The 19,140-nt window shown below is 42.4% G+C and overlaps 1 protein-coding gene across 12 annotated transcripts in view; it reads left to right on the top strand.

Annotated features, from left to right (window-relative positions):
- Positions 1 to 10,618: 10,618 nt before the first annotated feature.
- LOC128076892 (UDP-glucuronosyltransferase 1-6-like) overlaps positions 10,619 to 19,140 on the top strand; it is a 245,886-nt gene continuing 237,364 nt past the window's right edge. For all 12 annotated transcript variants that reach the window (XM_052675337.1, XM_052675347.1, XM_052675338.1 and 9 more), the window contains exon 1: positions 10,619 to 10,627. The gene's annotated coding sequence lies outside the window, so the exon portion shown is untranslated. The remainder of the gene's footprint in view (positions 10,628 to 19,140) is intronic.

Raw genomic sequence — 19,140 nt, 5'->3', positions numbered from 1 at the left:
ATAAATATATTGAAAAGAGCTTGTCCCAAGGTAGGCCCCCAGAGGACACCAATCATAACTGGCTTCCACCTGGACTGACCACGACTCTGGCTGTGACCACCCAATGAATTCTTTATCCACTTAGTTGTTTAGCATTCAAATCCATATTTCTCCAATTTAGAGATAAGAATGTGGTGCAGGAGCACATCAAAGTTTTTGCACATTCTGATAGATGATATCTGTTGCCCTTCTTCTGTCCACCAGTGTTATTACTCCATCATAGAAGGCTACCAAGTCGGTCAGGCACAACCTGCCCATGGTCAAGCTATGCTGACTGTCTTAACTCCTCACCTTGCTTGTACTCTAACAGGAGGTTCTGCTCCATGATCTTCTCAGACACAGACATGAAGCTCACCAGCCCGTAGTTCCCTGGGTCTTTCTTGCTACTTTTTTGAAAATGGGAGTGATATTTTCCTTTCACCAATCACCAGGAACTTTACCTGACAACAAATACTTTTCAATTCAGAGTGGATTGCCAACCACATCAGCCAGCTCCTTCACAATCCTGGGATGCATGTCATCCAGCCCCATAAACTTGTACACATTGAGTCTCATGAAGCAGTCTTGGATTTACTCAGCTCTTACAATGAGATATTCACTCTGGGAGCTACTTTCTTACGTTGTATTTGCCCTCTCCATCACCTAATGAAAATAGAAATCTATCTGGGATTTTCTCAGAGCTTGAGCATAAGCCTGCTTTCAGGGAATATTCCTACTGAAGACACTGAGAGTTTTCTGTGTTTTTGTTTGGGAATTTATTTATTTAATATTTATATTAACACTGTGTTTATCAGCAGGGCTGGGAGTTGGATCCCAAATGAACAGAGACAATTAAATGAAAGAGGCCAGAAATTTGGGAGAATGCATTATCCAAGTGAGAGAGTCCAGCTCTCAGGGGTATAACTTATTCAACAAACATTAGTAATGATATTGCTGAACTACAGCTGTTCAGAGGGATTTGCAGTATCTGAACTGACCTGGTGATTGGTTGGTTGATCTCTCTGCATCAAAGAGGTGGACCACTGAGTTCCTATGCCTTCTTTTGAGCCATATGCTATGCCTGGTGTTCCTGAAGTATTGGACACATTGTGAAGTGCTGGGGGGCAAAAAAAAAAAAAAAAAAAAAAGGGCAAGTATTATCATTTAAAAATGGAATGTGCTTCTTTTTAACCTACAAGGAGAACAACTGTAACGGTGTAATGAAAAGCAGGAGGAGGATTTCCAGAGCAAGAGAATTTCAAAGAAGTAATTTCTATTTCTGAGATGCTCAAATAATTGCGAAATGAAACAATCATAGCATACACAGGATGTTGATTTTCAGTGAAAAAAGGTAACAGGACCTTTATTATTCACAGGGTAGAAACATCAGATGCCAGAGTTTGTGGGGAAAGTCACTGGTGAATGATAGTTCATATAGCTTTGATTTATTTCTTTATTAACGTAAACTATTCAAGATAGTCTTTGCTTTCAAAGTCTTTGGTGTTTAAAAGTGATAGCAGTCACTTTAAACGTTCTGCAGGGTGTTTGCAAAGCTATGGAAAATTAATCCCAGTCTCCTTAGGAGAAGGAAGGTATTTTCTCTAATAAAAACAGTCACTCGTGGTTTCCCCTTTTTCACAGAGCATTTTATGAGTCAGGGGATGACCTTTGGACTGTTGCTGCCAAATAGTTCCTCATCCAAGTCATTGAACTGGGGTTTGTGGCTGCTAATTTAAGTGGATGGCTGTCTTTGGGACACAACACGTAAATCAGCCTATTCATAATTGTACAGTTTGGATCTCAAGGAAGGTGAAGTGCTCATGGAAACTTCTGAATGAAAGTTCCTGCCTAAGGAGGACTGCTTGTCCTGCACTGCGTGGTGACTTCCTCAGCCACCTGAGAGATAACACAGGAAAGTTAACATAAGACATCCTCCAGAGACTGCAGATAGTGCCCATAAATATCCATACCTCTGTAATCAGTGAGAAATACCTCTGGGGAGAGGAAAAATTTCAGTTCATGTTATAGCTACTGCAGTTATTAATGGCTTTCTTTAGATGAGTCATAGCAATAACTTTGAGTGTCCCTCTCTCGTTCATGACTAAATTGCCTTAAAATCAATTTTTGTCAGTGAGTTCAGTTAGCATTCAAGCAGTCGGAATCTAAGAAAATCATTCTGCTTCTTTCTTCTTGAAGAAAACAGTTCATTCTCTTTGCAAGACCACTGTCAAAAAAGTTGCTTTCTGGATTCTGCATGAACAGTTTTTAAAGGGGTGAGTTATCCATTCCTGGAAGCCTGACACTTTTTTCTTCAGATGCATCCTGCATATCTACCTTTTTTATGGTCTTTTTAAATAGAAAAAAAAGAAGTCATTAGAAAAAGAAACATGCCCACAGATTCTGTCTCTGGTTAATTTCTTTATTAGTCTTCTAGCTTTTCCTAAGCAGAGAACTGATGAGGAGAAACACTGTAGTCCAACAAAAGAACAGAGAAGAGACTCATGCTCATGCATCTCTAGATCACACCTCAGTCAGAAACCCTGTGATATTTCCCATTAATGTGTAAAATCTGTGGGACTTCAGAGCCTGAGGCCCTCACTGGGCCAGTGAGCAGGGCCTGAAGTCCAGGCTGGATGTCCCAGCTCCCCCCAGCCCTGCTCCCTCCTCCTCACTGCACCTGCTTTGCAATCCTCTGCACTAGTTAATCGTGCAGGCTGCACCTCATAAACCTGCCTGGAGACCCAGGGTTTGGAAACAGAGTTGCTGGGGCAGATTTACAGAGTGATGTCTGTTTGACTGACAGCTGTTGTTGCTTTATGGGAAGCCAGCACATGTTCACACTATAAAATGGGAACAATAGCTTCGGAAAGTCTCCACGTGTGTGAGATGCTTCAGCTCTGCTCTCCAGCCAGGAGCTGCTTCTCCCTGGCTGTTACCAGTAACCTCAAACGTGTGGACATAGAGGGCAGAATGAACAAACCCAGAACCTGCTCTTTGTGCAGAGCTACCACATAATGTTACCGTAACACTGCAGGATGGGACAGAAGAGCCTTAGTTGCTTATTTACTTATCGCCCAGTGGGTTGTTTTGTGTTGAGGAGGCATCTCTATGAAATCAGGAGGGGGAAATCAGAAATCAGAAAACAAGATCAGTTTCCAGATGCGCAGCCACACCTTGAAACAGGTATGGAAGAGAAAACAGTCTCCCAGATCTGCATGGGGACAAAGAGATGAGCATATGGGGACAACCAAAGGGCTGCAGGCAGCCTGCTGAGCTGCTGGGCATGTGCAACCACACAGCACTCTCATTTTCCAGAAAAGGGCTTGAACCAAGCTCTGCTAGGATGAAGTAAAAGACACCAGCTTGGCATCACCGGGGTTTCCTCAACTCCATCACAAATGCAAAGATTAAGTTCTAAAAAGCAGTTTTGGTACTGTGTGGATGGGCAGTTTGCTGAGCTTAGCAGATGAGGACACAGCTCTGCAGTCAGACTCCACAAGCATGCCCTACCTGAGAGGCTAGCAGGACACAACCACGGTGCTCTTTCAAGGATGCTCAGCTGATGGTGACTTCACTCTGTGTTTTGGCATTTCCTCCTTTTTTCTACCATAAAAGTTATGGCTGGGAAAAGTAAAAGAGCTGGCAGTGTAGGAAGTAGTCATTCTGCTCGTGAAAGGCAAGTGTCTGATACCAATGAAGAGTGAGCTCGAGTGTTGGGAAGATTTGGATCAGATGAATCACTCTGTGTCAAAAATAAGTTTAGTGTTTCCATCCCCAATACTTCCCTCCTTGCACTGAACTGGAGACCATTAACAGGGCAATGTTTTCTGGGGCAGCTCTGCAGACCAGGAAGGTTATGATTCCTTGACTGTGTGAGAGAAAAAGGCAGTGGCAAAAAATGAGCATCAAAGTAAAAGATCTAAGAGCCGTTCCCAGCAGCACAAATGCAGCCTCCCACTGTAAAAGCAGTGAAGTGTTCAGATCTGCTGTGTAGGCTGCCAGTTTTCTTGGGTAGGATCCCAAGTGCGAATTCCTGCTCTATGAATTCAGTATTAACAAGAAGTGAATTTTCATAGTATTTAAACCCAGAAGGGAATCATTATGATCTCTATTCTGATTGCCCTGATAGCACACACCTTCAGTTGTTACCCAGCAACTTTGGCCTTAAGCCCAGTGAGATTTTCTTGTTGCAAAAGGATGTTTTTACAAAGATATATCCAGTCTTGACTCAAAGTCTCCAAGACCACTAAATGATCTGCAAGGGCTGATAGGTCATTATTGCCTTTATTGAAAGTTTGCATCTGATTTTCTTGGTGAAGACCTTACAATGTCTGCATTTACTGATGAATGCCATAGCCTGAAAAGTCAGATTTAAAAAGGATTTGGCACTGGGAACTAATCAGTGTGTCCTGTGGAGGTAGAGTACACCCTTCTCAATAGCTAAATCACTGGGAAGAACTAGACCACAGGCAGGACCTCTGCCAGAAGCTAGGCTGCACAGCAGCAGCTGTGAAATGGAGCAGTAGAGACAAACCAACAAGTAAAGATCAGTGAGGCACATATCAACTGTTGGCTAGGGGCAGCATGGGAACCTGGATCACAAAGTCATCTTGCCTAATTGGAGCTGCCTACAAAGCAGATGTTGACACTGGAACTGAGTGAGACAGCTCCTGAGACCAATGCTGGCAGCAAATCAGAAGAGGGCATTGAGATGAATTGCTTTCCAGTAGCCTCATTTTTCTTTTTCACATACAAATGAGGGGATGAATGTCACTCGGAGTGACATAGAGCCTTTCTGGTAGCCTGAAACTCAGCATTCAGAGAAGTCTTTCAAGCACAGTTAGCCTTGCATTAAAATTTGAGTTGGTGGCAGCCTGAAGGACTTTGTCCAAACTTTCTAGCCAATGTGAATGGTAAAGAACACTTCAGTGGGAAATCTCTTGAGAAACGTGTATGCTCTGGGGAGTTCTGCTGCTTCAGAGTTCAGGGCAGCCAGCAAATTATGATGAAAGCAGTATATGCAAACTCTGTCAGCTAGAACTGTTTCACCAGCCACTAACATGAATAATAATGCCTGGGAGATGTTACACAGCACTTAAAGCCCCGAAGGCTCTTCAGTTCATGCCACTCGTGGGCAAAGGTTGGGTCTACTTCTTATTTTAGCTGGGAAGGTGCATTTAACTGTGGCTATTGCACAAAGGCAAAAGCATGTGGCTGTGGTGTCTCTGGGAGGTAAGCTGTAAACCTGTGTAGCTGTAGCTGGTGAATGGGGTGCTGCAGCTCTCAGAAGAAGAGGTGGCACCATGTAGCTCCTCCAGAGAGCTTGTCTGTATGCCGTGTTGGCTGTATGACAAATACCAGAAGGTACTTGCTGGTTTGTGTCTTGTTGTCCTGGTGCTTTCTCTATAATACATTCTCCCAGAAAAAAAATAAAAATAAAAAAAATGCCACTCATTTAAAATACTGAGCTCCCTTTTAAAAACGTGTTTTATATTGTGAGTGCAGGTCAAATAGCAGACAGTTTTGATTAATGAAACACTAAGATACTACAAAAAAATCACATGCCTCAGTGGGAAAAGGTATAAAGGACAAACATGTAGTGTTATTCAACATTTTGAAGGGGGATGGGGAATGAGCAGGAATGATCATACTTAAACAGAAAGCCAGAGCCAATGCTTGCACTTGCCAAGGCATCAGCCAAAAGGAAAACACAACTCTGATCGCAGTAAATTCATGTATGAGTCATGATGAGCCAAGAACAAGTTTGCTTTCTTTTCCCCCTCATTGAACGGATGATGATTAAAAGATAAATCATGCTTGGAGTCAAATCAAGTGATTGGATTAAAGTTTAGTTGAGTATTTAGAGACTGTTTGGGACATAATGGAAAGCTAATTGAAAACTTACATTTGTGAGACCCTTGAACTCTCCAGCTCTTAATAAAATACTACTGCAAAGTACACCAGGGTTCCCAGTGGGAGAGATTCCTCTCCACGAGTGCTTTTATTCCTCAGGTATGTGAAAAAATGGTGTTCATTTTCTCTACAAGTTCACCAAAGAAAAGTATGTTCATGGTTGTAATTCAGCTATTGCTCACGATGCAGTAACTTCATCTATTCGGGTTACTGGAAGCCAGTGAAGCAAGACAAAGAAAAGTTATTTCTTAAAAAAAAAAATAAAATAAAATAAAAAAAGAAGTTTTAAACACTTCATTCTTTTAACTAGTCCTTGCTCTTCTGAGCAGCTGGTATTCCAGCGTGACTAGGGCTGAAGTGACTCTGGGGTCTTAAAAACTATGTAAAAATTCCTTCTGGATGTGCTGTAGTAGGAAATGTCATGCTTTATTTGTACTAATAATATAATTGCGTTCTGGAATCACCCCCAGTTCCTAAGGAACGTACCCAGCCTCCAGCTTCAAAGCACTGTCCTTCTTGGTGGAAATACCAGTGAAACCCACAATGAAAGAGAACAAACTTTCTCATGTCCACACACACAAACATGCAGAAGTGAAAAAAATAGTGCTGGTTCTTCGTTTGGCCATTTTTGTGATAACTCCTAGCATTAAAGCAAAGCTGAAGAAACTCTAGTCAGACGCATCTGTCCCCTTGCACTTTCTGGCTCTTGTAGGTTATTTATCTGACTTTTTACGGCCTCAGAGGAGTGGAGGTCTTAGGTGTCAACAAAATATTTTGCAGCCAGCCTGTGTGCTGCAGGGCATTATCAGAGAGCAGTCAAGCTTTCATGACAGCCAGCCCTGTTTAAGTTCCTACCAGTGGAACTGAGAAGCCGTGTTATTAAACAAATATACTTGCAGGTCATGTCTGAACTCCCATCATCCAGGTTGGCTTTTAGGTGAAGGAATTATGGTCTGTATAACCCCAGGTCTGTATAACTCCAGGCTGTAGGCAGGCTGTTGAGTTTCGTGGCCCCACTGGACCCAAAAATGGCTGATAGATGAGTCCTGAGAGGAGCACAGTAGAGCTGTCTTCTCCTCCATGTGAATGCATATATATGATATATATTTCTCCAAATAGCTTAACCTTTAGGACAGCTTTTCTGCAAAACTGCATGAGCAGAGACCATAGGTGAAAAGTTTACATATAGAAGTTTTGAGGGGAAATGGAAATCAGTTATGATTATTTCAGTTGAAGAATGTAAATTACCTTTCAGATAGGCTTTTCAGAACATCACAGCTAAACTTAACATGAACTTGGCCAGGTGGTTTAGTAGATGTGATCTCAGTGTGATCAGCATGATGTTTCAAGGCATAACCTCTGCACCTGTCCAGCTGCAATAGAAGAGGTAAAAAGTAGTACTTACCTGTGGTTGCCTAATTGAATTTTGGCTCCATAGCTGAAAATTTAGTAACCGTAGTTACCATGACTGAAATCACTTTGTTTTTGTGTTCTTTTGATGGAGTAATGCATTTAATGAACACGAGAATCAGTATCAGTCATAGGCATACAGCTCAGTCAGAAGCAATGCAGCAGCACTAGAGAATTAGGTATATTGCACAAGTGAAAATGTTTTAAAAAAATAAAATTAAAAACTCCCCAAATCTGAGAAATTTGTTTGGCTGTTTGTTTACTGGACAGTGATGCTGCAGAGAATTCCAGGAAGGCATGCAACCCCTCTTCGTTCTCTAATGCATGACCAATGTCACCTTCTCAGTTCTAACAGACGTCTCACCTGTTCTTAGAGGACAGCAGTAACAGTAAAGCTTCACTTAATGTTTCCTCATCCTTTATTAGTAGAAAATGCTTCCTAATGTTCCAGTCTATTTTCCCCTTGATTCCACTGATATCTGCTACTCCACAGCCTGTCCCTGTGTTCTGCCCCTTCATTTTTACCACATCCTTTTACATAACTGATGGCCAAAGCATGGCTTCCTTTCACTTTTCCACATAGATCACACACATTTGACTTCCTTTCATTTTCCCAGGATACATTTCAGACCAGAAGGTCACGTAGTCACAGCTGAGAAAGTTAATACCAAATCTAATCTCAGTTACTCCAAGCTCTATATGAACTAGTTTGCATTTATTGAGGTACGTATGGCTTCTAAAGTATGTGGCTTTGTGCAGCTTGGCCATGCAGAGATCTGGGACTGACATGGAGGTGGTGAAAAGGTATGTGGGGCTAATGGTTTGGGAACAATTCAAGTTACCAACCTGGATAAAGATCTAGTCTGTTGAAGAGTTTACCTCATTGCCTAACGATTGCCCCCCATTTATTCCAAAGGAGAATTCACTGAATGCGTTGCTCTTTAGCATCTACAAGTGTCTCCTATATATCTAATTAGATGAAAATGCTCAAAGAGTCATAAAGCTAACCTTCTGCTTGTGCTAATTAATGTCATTTGCACACATCAAAATGGGAAGTTCACTAAGTAGCACTTACTAATACGCCTACAAAAGCTTGCCTAGCATTTGCCTTTTCTTAACAGCTGTAGCTTATTCTTCATTAGAAAACATTATTATGACTTAAAATGATTAATGCATTCTGGGAATACTGAGTCAGCAGTCATAGACTATAGGACACTCCTTGAGAGATTAGAAGAAGACAGACCAGGAAGATGAATATGTTTCTATTCATTGTTGTAGATTATGAGATGCTACATCTCAGTGCAGAAGAATGTGCACTGGACACAGCGCTGGAGGTGACACTGTTGCTCAAGGTCAGTTGTCTGCATGTGACCTCTCTGTGTGGAGTTGCCAAGAACTCAGAGTTTGAGTGAGGAACATTCTGAAGACGGAAATTGTTGGCTGGTTTGAGGATGATGGGTCTTGCATAGCATGGGGAAGAAGTGGGAAGGCTATGTTTTGCAATGTCTGAGATGACATCTACGTGAATAAACATCCTTTCATTTGAGGAACATGTGATTTATGCTGATTTCTTGTCTGAATATGATTGGAAGGTACAACGCAAATATATATGAGATCACTTAGTTTGCACTTGACTGTCCTAGGAATCAGAGGTGCTTTGTACCTATGTTAGCCAAGAGATGTGACAGACTTGATTAAAACTCATTGGAATCAATTTTGTCACAGTCCAAGAAATGCAGTGCCTTTCTTGTAGTGTGAGAGGTTATGGCTTTGCTGTGCTTGCTTCAGCCATGGACAGATGTTCATTCCTCTGCCTACCCTGATTCATCTTGCTGCCAAAGGTCTCCTTAGCTCTGCCATGCAAACCTGCATCCCTGCAAAATCAGGAGGGGCCTGGTGTGCAACCTCTTTAATTTCAACATGATTAAAGCCATGGGGTTTATCTAGTGTGATAGATATTCCAACGGAAAACACAGTCAGTCTCAAGGTGAAATACTTGCATTGATTCAGCTCATGGTGTTAAAGCACTGCCTTGCGTGGAGAAAGAGCCCTCTTTAGGGGGAAATGGAAAGGATTTTCTGTTCAATCTGCTCTTGAAAAAAAGGAAACTTACACACTTTCCTCAGAAGGGACAGCATTTTTTTTTCACTTTGGAGGGAAACTCTGCATGCTCCAAAACAGCAAGCTGAGCATGGACTGAGATGCAGCAACTCCATGTAACAGCTGTAACCAGCCTGGGTACAGCTGTGAAGTCCCCCGTGTGAGGCTACAATATCTCATATTGGGGCATTTTATCAAGTAACTTGTAGGTCTTTTTTCACTATTACTGCTGATAGTGATGAGATAGACTGCCCGGGTGCTTTGGCTAGGAGCATGGGATGCATTGGGTGTCATAAAAAAAATATGCATGATTTCAGGCTCTCCGCCCCTTGCAGGTCTCTCATCTCCTCCATTTTAATGAAAGCAATAATAATTATAACAGTAAGACGATAAACGTTATCCTAAGGGCTGTACACTGAGTGGTAAGCCAGGAGCCTCTGTGTCCCTCTGAGAGCTCTTCTGTCAACTGCTGTTAATATTTCTGCACTCTCTGCAGCTCTTATAACCAAAAGCAAACCCCCATGAGGGGAAAAAGGAACTCCAGCTACACGCAGAAAATACAGTGAAGAAGCTGAAAAAGATCACATTAGGCAGAGCCTTGGGATGTGGGGTCCTGGATGGATGTTATGAGGACAGCACGAAACTCTTCTTTCTTGCCTTTTAGAACAACTGTGTTCGATTACACGTTGCGCAAATTCATTCTGTGTTTGTTTGTTTTTCCCTCTAAAACATAGGGCAGATGCTGTCTTTTGAGACTGTAGTGGCCTCCAGCAAACATCCCTGGGCTGTGCCTCAGGTCTAAATCTCACATTTTGTGACAGTCTTGTGGCAGGCAAGCAGCTGAAGAAAAAGCAACCAAAAGCATTAAACATCTTTGCGACCTAACGAATACCCTATGCTTTGGTCATGGAGGTTCATACTCTGCAGAAGAAAAGGTGGTTTGAGAGAAATAGGATATAGGATCAAGGGACATCAGATGTCCAAATTAGCTATGAGAAAGAGAACATGGAAACAAAGGGAGGTCTGCCTATTGAGCTCAGTGGCACCTGTGGGAAATGCAACAGAATAGGCAAGAGAGTATTGAAGGGTACTAATATATGTCTGTCTTTGGGGGAAAAAACCTCCTAGCTACAGGAGTATAGAGTTTGTGCTGTATTCATTGGAGTCTTCAGAGAAGGCAAAGCACGTGTGCTGGCCATTTCCTCAAAGAAAATATTCTTTGTGAAAGCTAATAAGTTTAGCACGGATTCTGGTGTTCCTCTTGAGGAGAGTTAAATGAAGTTACGGGTCAGTGAGAGGACACCTGTGCAAAACCAAAGCAGAATTTCCAATCTTTTGAATGCAGTTCCCTCATATGGAGAAGACCTGGTCAAAATAGCTTTCCAAAACTTTTTCTTCTACAAAGATGTTACGAGTGTGCTTTTGCTGGTTTGAAGAGGCTGTTAAACCATCCAGAATTGCTAAAACTGTTCCAAGGATGAAACTAATAGAAAACGTAGGAAAGTTTTAACAGTTTTTCTTTCACAGAACACAGTAGCGTGTACCTGACTATCTTTCTTGACAAGCTACTGTGTAATTTCCAGATGTGAGCACAACTGTTCCTTCCTCAAGATCATAAAAGGGCATTGCTCATGAAATACCAGCACAAGCCTAGTATGCCAAGGTCCTTCTGCATTTATATTCTCAAGCTCTACCAAAATTGTTTTCTTCTTCTTTGGGATTATCATCTCTCCAAGACAGTTTACCAATGCTGTTTGGACCTCCTGTGTGTAGGAACTGAGCAGCCAATATATCTCTTTTGGGCTGTATTTTCCTCACTCAGAAATCACTTACAATTGGAAATTCCATGAGGATGGCACATTCACAAACTAGAGTTTCTGAGTCTGTAGTTTCTTTGAATAAGGCAACACTTGGAAATGTCTTATATAAAAAACTGATGGCAGAGTATAGCCTGAAAGCTGAAAATGGTCTTCATGTTTGTGTATACAATGCCTGAGTGTGGAACAGATATAAGAATGTCCAGTGACTGAAGGACTATATAGTCTGCCTGCTCAAGTCTCTACCAGACTATGCTTCTTTGCATCCTCATTTCGAAAGTCCAATTTTTCTGAGAGATTGCAAGATTATTATTTTTTAATCTAAAATGTATGGCTAAAAGAAAGGCATTTAAAAAAAAAAAAAAAGAAGAACTGGCAATTCAAATGAGGTCACTGAGCAGTTTGCTGGAAATGCCGTACATTGTGTTGCCCAAAACTTGGCATTTATGGAAGTGACCATTTGGAAGAAAATGGAATTTTTTTGATGGCTGGTGTCAACATGGATCACAAAGCCACACCGCAGATTTGGCATCTCTGATGGAAACGAGCAGCTTTCCAGTCTGGTACAATCCTGCTTACAGCGTCAGTCAGTGCGTAGATTGGGGTCGGTAAGGATTGACAGCTGGGTGGGACAGCATTGCATAAGTCTGCCTGGATTTTTGTCTCAGATTAATGATCTTCAAATCTGGTTTTCAGGGACACAGACTCACTCACATGTAAATAAAAAACAGAGGGAAGCTTTTAAAATACTCAGATCCTTGGTATTCCAAGCAACAGCTAATGCAATGCCCCGCTAAGACATCTCATCGATGGAGAACGCAGCAGCCCTTTTATGCCTTACCTTTTCCCTGTGATTACTCTCCAAAATTAGTCAGCGGTGCTTTTCACACTGAGCTCTTGTGCCTGGTTTCCTGGCCTCAACTGAAAATTTGACCTCACCTTAGCATGCTCCTTCAAAAGACAGCTGTCTCTGGAAGGTGGTATGACCTGCCCTAGGTCTGAATCAGGCCACAAAGAATCTGTCTATCAACAGGTGAAATGTAAGGCAGTTCCTTTCCTCAACTTAGCAGCTTAGAGAGTTGATCATATCTGTGTGAACCAAGGGCTGAATTCATCCAGTTCTGAGCAGTTATGCTCAAGAGAAGATGCTTCCATGTGGAGACGCGGCAGGCTAGATCTTGTACAGCAAAGGTAGAGAAGGTGAAGCTGTGTTTGTGAGCTTGATATTTCATGAGTTTTTGTTGGAACAGTCCCACCTGCTCTGTCAGGCAGTGCCAGCACCTCAGGCCAAGATTCAATAAAATCATTGTTTCCGATTAAAAACCATTACAGCGATAGAAACTGAGAACTCCACATCTTGGCAGGAGGTGGACTTGAACACCATTTCAGAGGAGTAACAATATTAAAGCCCCATCCTGTTCCCAATGAAGTCGGTGGCAAATCTCCCATTGACCTCAGAGGGAGTGGGATGAAGTCTCTACGCATAAACACACTTGGGATAGATTCATCAGGGCACAATTCCTACTTTTGGCCGTTTGGGGGCTGTGGATGTCAGTGGTGCTTCCACTGAGTCAATGCTGGTGGAGCAGTGGTGTGGGTCAGAGCTGGAATTTCATCTAATCAATGCCCTGTGGCTCCCTGCACGTTTATCAAACGGAATTTCAAGCAAAAAACAAAGGGATTGAAAGGTTGAAAAACAATGAAGGAATGTGCACTTGGCAGCTCTGCTAACCAGATGTTTGTTTCTTTTTCCTTGTTCTTAACAATGACTGAAGAACTCGTGAACATTCTCAAGACCAGTGCAAGGTCAGTCTGAAAGTAGGTAAGAGGTGTCGCAACAAGGCGGAACGAACATCTGGGAATGGACAAATGTTAATTTATACCAGGATCCAGTTCTGTGGCTCCAAAAACGTGGCCGAACCTTCAGAAGGCTGGGTACATATGTGCTTTCCCTTCCCACGGCAAGCCCCATCGATCGTGCGAAACTCGTGCGGAAGTTTGCAGTATTCCCTTTGTGATGCTGTGTGAACTGCTTCCAAGAGCAGCACAGAGAAAGGCAGTGGAGCTGTTGTGCTGGAGGGAGAGCAGAAATAAGCAATGTTAAAGTAAATATATACATACGTATAAACGTATGCATCCATTTCCTGGAAAGCGTGTACTTCAAGAGTGGTTCAGTGAGATCAATGTTGTACTTTGTGCAGCTTTCCAAGGGAGAGAATAACACCTCCCTTTGTGTTAGTCTAAGTTAGTCTTATTAAATTAGTAAGTGTAATTCATTAAGATGGAAGAGGTGTCTTTCTGAGGAATTCCTCACTGGTTTTGACAGCATCAGTCCAAAAATGAAAAAGGACTGGTTGGGAAGGAACTGTATAATGCCTTGAGGCTTCACAGCAGTAAACTGAATCTCTTCCTCTTCCTTTCTTCCATGTCATTCCTGGACAATATGCACAACTTCTTCAGTATGTCTGTAAGACTGTTTCCAGGACCAGCATCCTTTTCTCTCACAGAAAATCACCTCATTAATCAGCCTGCAGAACATCACACCCATGCAGATATAAAAAAAGGAAAAAAGGAAAAAAGAAAAAAGGGGGAAGAAAGGGGGGAAAAAAAGGGAAGGGAAGGGAAGGGAAGGGAAGGGAAGGGAAGGGAAGGGAAGGGAAGGGAAGGGAAGGGAAGGGAAGGGAAGGGAAGGGAAGGGAAGGGAAGGGAAGGGAAGGGAAGGGAAGGGAAGGGAAGGGAAGGGAAGGGAAGGGAAGGGAAGGGAAGGGAAGGGAAGGGAAGGGAAGGGAAGGGAAGGGAAGGGAAGGGAAGGGAAGGGAAGGGAAGGGAAGGGAAGGGAAGGGAAGGGAAGGGAAGGGAAGGGAAGGGAAGGGAAGGGAAGGGAAGGGAAGGGAAGGGAAGGGAAGGGAAGGGAAGGGAAGGGAAGGAAAGGAAAGGAAAGGAAAGGAAAGGAAAGGAAAGGAAAGGAAAGGAAAGGAAAGGAAAGGAAAGGAAAGGAAAGGAAAGGAAAGGAAAGGAAAGGAAAGGAAAGGAAAGGAAAGGAAAAACTATTATTCATTTTAATTTTATTAGCATGAAAACTAAGCCAGAGAGGTAGGAATGACTCATTCATGACTTACTCATTCATTAATGGTGGGATTAGGAGCTGAGCACTTGTTATCTAACCAACTGGCTTTTCTCAGATCACATCTGTATAGTAGAAGACTCCACAGCCAAATTGCATGCCAGGAGGCAATAATTTACTAATGTGATGTGTTTCAGATTGTGGTCACTCAACCTTACTCTCTGAAATCAATGTGGTAAACATCATCTTTTAACGACTGGTTCTATTTGAATATGTCCATTTCCAAGAAATAAATAATTTGGATGTATTTAAGCTCAGTTTATGTAGTAGCACTTCCTTGGGTTGTTTTGGGCAGTATGTGATGGTGAATCCGTTCGTTTGGTTTAGTTTTGTAAGAAAATAGTCCTATCAACAGTGTTAGGATCGAAGGTTAGAGCCAGCAGGTTTTCATCAATACAGCTCACATAAGTAACATATCTCAATGCTCATGATTATAACAGCCTTAATGTCTTCTTGTGGGTGTTCAGGTATAATTATCCATTTCTTCCGGCACCATAGCGCCTGTAGCAACCTCAAGTCCAGACTTCATTGCTGTGAGGGCTCTGAGAACAGCTGCTATTAACCCAACCACCTCTACATACAAAGAGAAAATTGAGGAAAACTACTTCTGGAAGAGCTACTGCCAAAGTTGCTTCACTTTTATCTGTGACCAGCAGTTCACGACCAAGGTTGCTGGACATGCCTACATGTCTGGAAAAGCAATTGCCTTGTATGCCTTGCCCAGGAACATGAATTAAAAATGTCCTCAGGCTCTCTTAGGAGGTCTAGCAGAGCCTGAATTTAACGTTTCACCAGAATTTCCTTTCAGAATGATGACAAATGTGTTAGCATTCCCTCTGGAGATGTGAAGCCCAGACAAAACCACTCAGCACTGCGGTGCACTAGCCTAGAATGGAACTGCCTTCCTGAGGCCTGATCTGTTGTGATGTTCCCAAGCCTGTCCCTCATTTTTGTGGCCTAAAAAGCATGTTTTCTCAGCCTGCCAGCCCTACTCAGTGCCCCTCTGGCAAGGCAGACTCTCAAGCAAACAAATTTTTTGCAATTCTCAAGGGATCCCTCCCTCACAGTTAGAACACCTTTCTGTCTTGATGTCACTGTGGTAAAATGTGCTGGAGAGGTGCAAGCCCTGATTTGTGCTGCGTTTAGGAGAAACATTTAGTGATGTTGACGCTATAATTCTCCCTCTGTCTTCTGCTTCCCAGATCTCTGGCCATCTTCAGCCACATTGAAAGGAAATCTTTGTTTGTTTATGGAGTTTTTGGAAGACTCAGGTTTGTTTTCCTCTCCTCTGCCTCCTGCCAACACTAGAAGTGCCAAAACATAAAAGAGAGGCATTTCTCTTGGAGTTGCTGGCCATGGTTGGAAGGAGAAGTGCCAGAAATCTCAGGATAAATCTGCTCCTGATCCTTCCAGCACACTCTTACAGATTGGAGGGATTTGGAGACTTCAAGTAGAGCATCTGGGCTGCTGGATACCAACACAGCCTGTGTTCCAGCTGGGGATGTGTCATTACTCATTTCGATAAGGACAGTGGCACGCAAAGTCAAGGACAGAGGAAGGACTTCATGCTCCAGAAGTGGTAGCCATCTGCTTGCAGAATTTCTGTATGTGAAAGAAGTGGTTTACTGTGTATTTACTGCAGATGTTAAAGTCAAAACCTGAAGATCCACATTTCAGGCTGTTTCAGTGGCACTGGGAGCTTTGGTGACGAGCTGCCGGTTTGTTGCCAAGTGTAGTCTGAATCAAACCTCTTCTGTCACTTGACTAATGTTTCACCACATCCAAAACCTGCTCTGAAAACAAAGTTTATCTGCTCCTTTGAACATCTGAGGAATGGGAGCGACCCGGACAACAAATCTGGCTCTGCTTCATCAGCTTCCAAGATGGAGGAGCTAAGGCTCCTTTTTCCTGTTCAGATGTTGGTGGGACCAGTGGGACATCCAAGGAAAGAGCTGTGTCTGAGTGGATTTTGTGGTACGATGACAAAGCTCACATCAGAGAGCAGTGGCATAATACAGAGACAAGTCAAATTTTCTTGCAGTGCAATGGAAATGTCCACGAAAGGCCTTGGATTTAAACCTATGTCTTCTAGGTAGGACTAGTTTGAAGTAAACAAATCAAAAAGCAGGCTTTTTCTTTTGCTTTGTTGGGTGTATTACTTCAGTGGGTGAGAAGAGTGCTTTCTGTGCACATAAAGAAGCTTCCTCCTCCAGGATCAAGGTCATTTGTGAGTACAGAAAAAAATCCTGTATGGGAAAAATTCTCCCACAGGCCACCAAGAACATAAAAGGATTGAATAAGAGATGAGATTTTGTTGGTATGTTGCTTGCATATTGTATTCAAGAAGGAAGACAGTGGTGAGGTTCTGCAAGCTGGTGGCACCACTGGACAGCAAGGACTTCTGTAGTCCACTGGTTGCTGCAATTGTTCAGGGCAGATGAGCACTGAACAGATTTCTGACAGTGTATGAATCTTTACTGGATCTCATGCTATTTCCTGTTACAATCACCTCTGTTAGGGTTGGACTTTCTTCCTCCTTTATCCATCACTACTTACTAGTAGTAAGTACTGATGCTCCCCTGCTCCACCAGGGGAGGGGACTGTTGTATTCATGCCATCTTTCAGAAGACTCATAAAGTCATGAGTGAAAATCTAGATTGTCTTCTTTTCCTACCTAGTACACAAGTAACATAATTGTGTTGTCCTCCTGCATGCTTCCAACCTCATGGAAGAAGTAGGGTGAAAAGTTCAGCAAGTCACAAACTGTTTTACAGCAGACCTGCAGAGCACAAATATTAATACCAATAAAATAAGGAGGAGGTGGTGGTAAAATTCGTGTGCTGATGGAACTTCAACTATTTAAGCTGTGAGCAGAGTTTTTAATCCACATGTAATAAAGTGTTCTACCTCCAGCATCAGAGGAATGCTACTTTTCTGAATCTGGATTGTCCACAAAACAAAGCAACAAACAAACACACACACAAATATCCTGGACAGTGTAGACCTTATTGTAAACAATCAGTCTGGCTATCACATCTTTTATGATGTGATTTACGGAGAGTTTTTTCATAAGACTCAAAGCAACATTCCTACAAAAGCATAAAAAAATGCATGTTTTGATAGTGGATGAATGCCGTTGCCTTTTTTTCCCTAACTTGGAACCTGCTCAGTGGGTGACACTGCTTGGAAAGACTAATTCTTCATGTGTGGGCATCATCAGTAGCTTTGGATCAGTGCTGTCTGCAATTCTATCATTCTTCTGATCAAGAGCATCATCACACCACCTACCCAAGCTAAAAGATAATTAGTGAGTTTCGAGTCAAGTGGAATACGCTTCTTTGGACTTCCAGCATCAGCTCTGTTCATTCTTTCTTGTGCAGGCATTTTTACATCACTTACGCAGCACAGTCTCAGTGTTCTCTGTTCAAGTCATGGAATAGATTAGATAATCCCCAGGCCTTTTCCACCTCTAACACTTGTGGTTCTGGTTAAATAGCTGTCAAGTTCTGAATTTAAAAGAGAAGAAGAAGCCAAGGGTTTTGAGGTTCTGCTGGGAGGATTACAACTTGTAACACATTCCATAGCCTTACAAAAGTGTCTGCCCTTTTGGATTTCTGGACAAAAATTGTTATTCAGCTTTCTGCAGGCCTTCTTTGTCGATTACCACATAATCCAACTTTTCCTTCTGCATGGAGATACTGCTTATCTACTGTGGCCAGCTTCGGTGGAAAACTAGCTTCCCTTTCATTGTTTATGACCGAAGATGTTTGTCTATTGTTTAAGCAAAACAAATTTCCTTACAATAAAAAACACATCTGCCAATTCACTTTTAAATGTGGCTCTTGGAATTTATAGGAAAGTAAAAGATCCCAGGGAAATGAATTGCTGTCTTGTAACCTTGCCAAGGACATGTAAAAGAGTTGATAGGTCTTTGGCCTATTGTTTTTATCGTGATCTATAAGCTGCGCATAAAAATTGTATCTCAGATGGCACAGTTCAGAACTGTGGAGTTTTCAAAAGAGGTTAAAGAGCTTTTCACCTACAAATCACTTATCTGAACCTGACTGTCTGCTTCATTTTGCAGTGGGTTACCTCTGCAAAATCTGTGGTCCTAATGGGCACGCCAGAGAATTAACACGGCCTTGCAGTGGTGAATCTGAAATGCACATCAGCACTGGATTCAGCAGTCACATCCATATAGCTGATCTTTCACCTGGAGAGGCTCTCCCAGTGGAAATAGGGTGTGTGGGGGTGGAGGTTTGTGTTGCCTGAGTTCCCTTCCCTTGGACTACAGATGGCCTATTTCAGTCTCTGTTCTGCTGTGGCACATGTAATAGCTCACAGAGCAACGTAACACAACAAAAATCCATTCTGTAGTAGCACTCTTTGTTACTGCAACTCAGGCATTACTTCTTGGAGGTCTAATCAACAGACCTGGCAGCATTTTAGTCTTGAGATACCTGCTTATCCCACTGAAGCCATGATCTAGACCAAAAGTTGCCTCTGTTCCATTGAGACCTGTGATGCTTTGTGACCTTGGGCACCTCAGTTTGGCTGGAATTGAAATCACATTGTTTTAGTCAAGTATAAATTGGGCATCTAGTCAAAGTTGGCCATTTAGTTTTGCCTAGGGACATGGTTTCGTGATTGGAATCAAAACGTCAGTTTGATGACTGGACTTGGGGACCATGATGATCTTTTCCAGCCTAGATGATTTCATGATTCTATAGCATGTGGATGTTGTGTCCTTCAGCTATG

Source organism: Tympanuchus pallidicinctus, unplaced genomic scaffold (assembly GCF_026119805.1).
Source record: "Tympanuchus pallidicinctus isolate F22 unplaced genomic scaffold, pur_lepc_1.0 scaffold15, whole genome shotgun sequence".
NCBI classification, from domain to species: domain Eukaryota; kingdom Metazoa; phylum Chordata; class Aves; order Galliformes; family Phasianidae; genus Tympanuchus; species Tympanuchus pallidicinctus.
The sequence above is the reverse complement of the archived record's forward strand: the minus strand, read 5'-3'. Positions and strand labels throughout refer to the sequence as shown.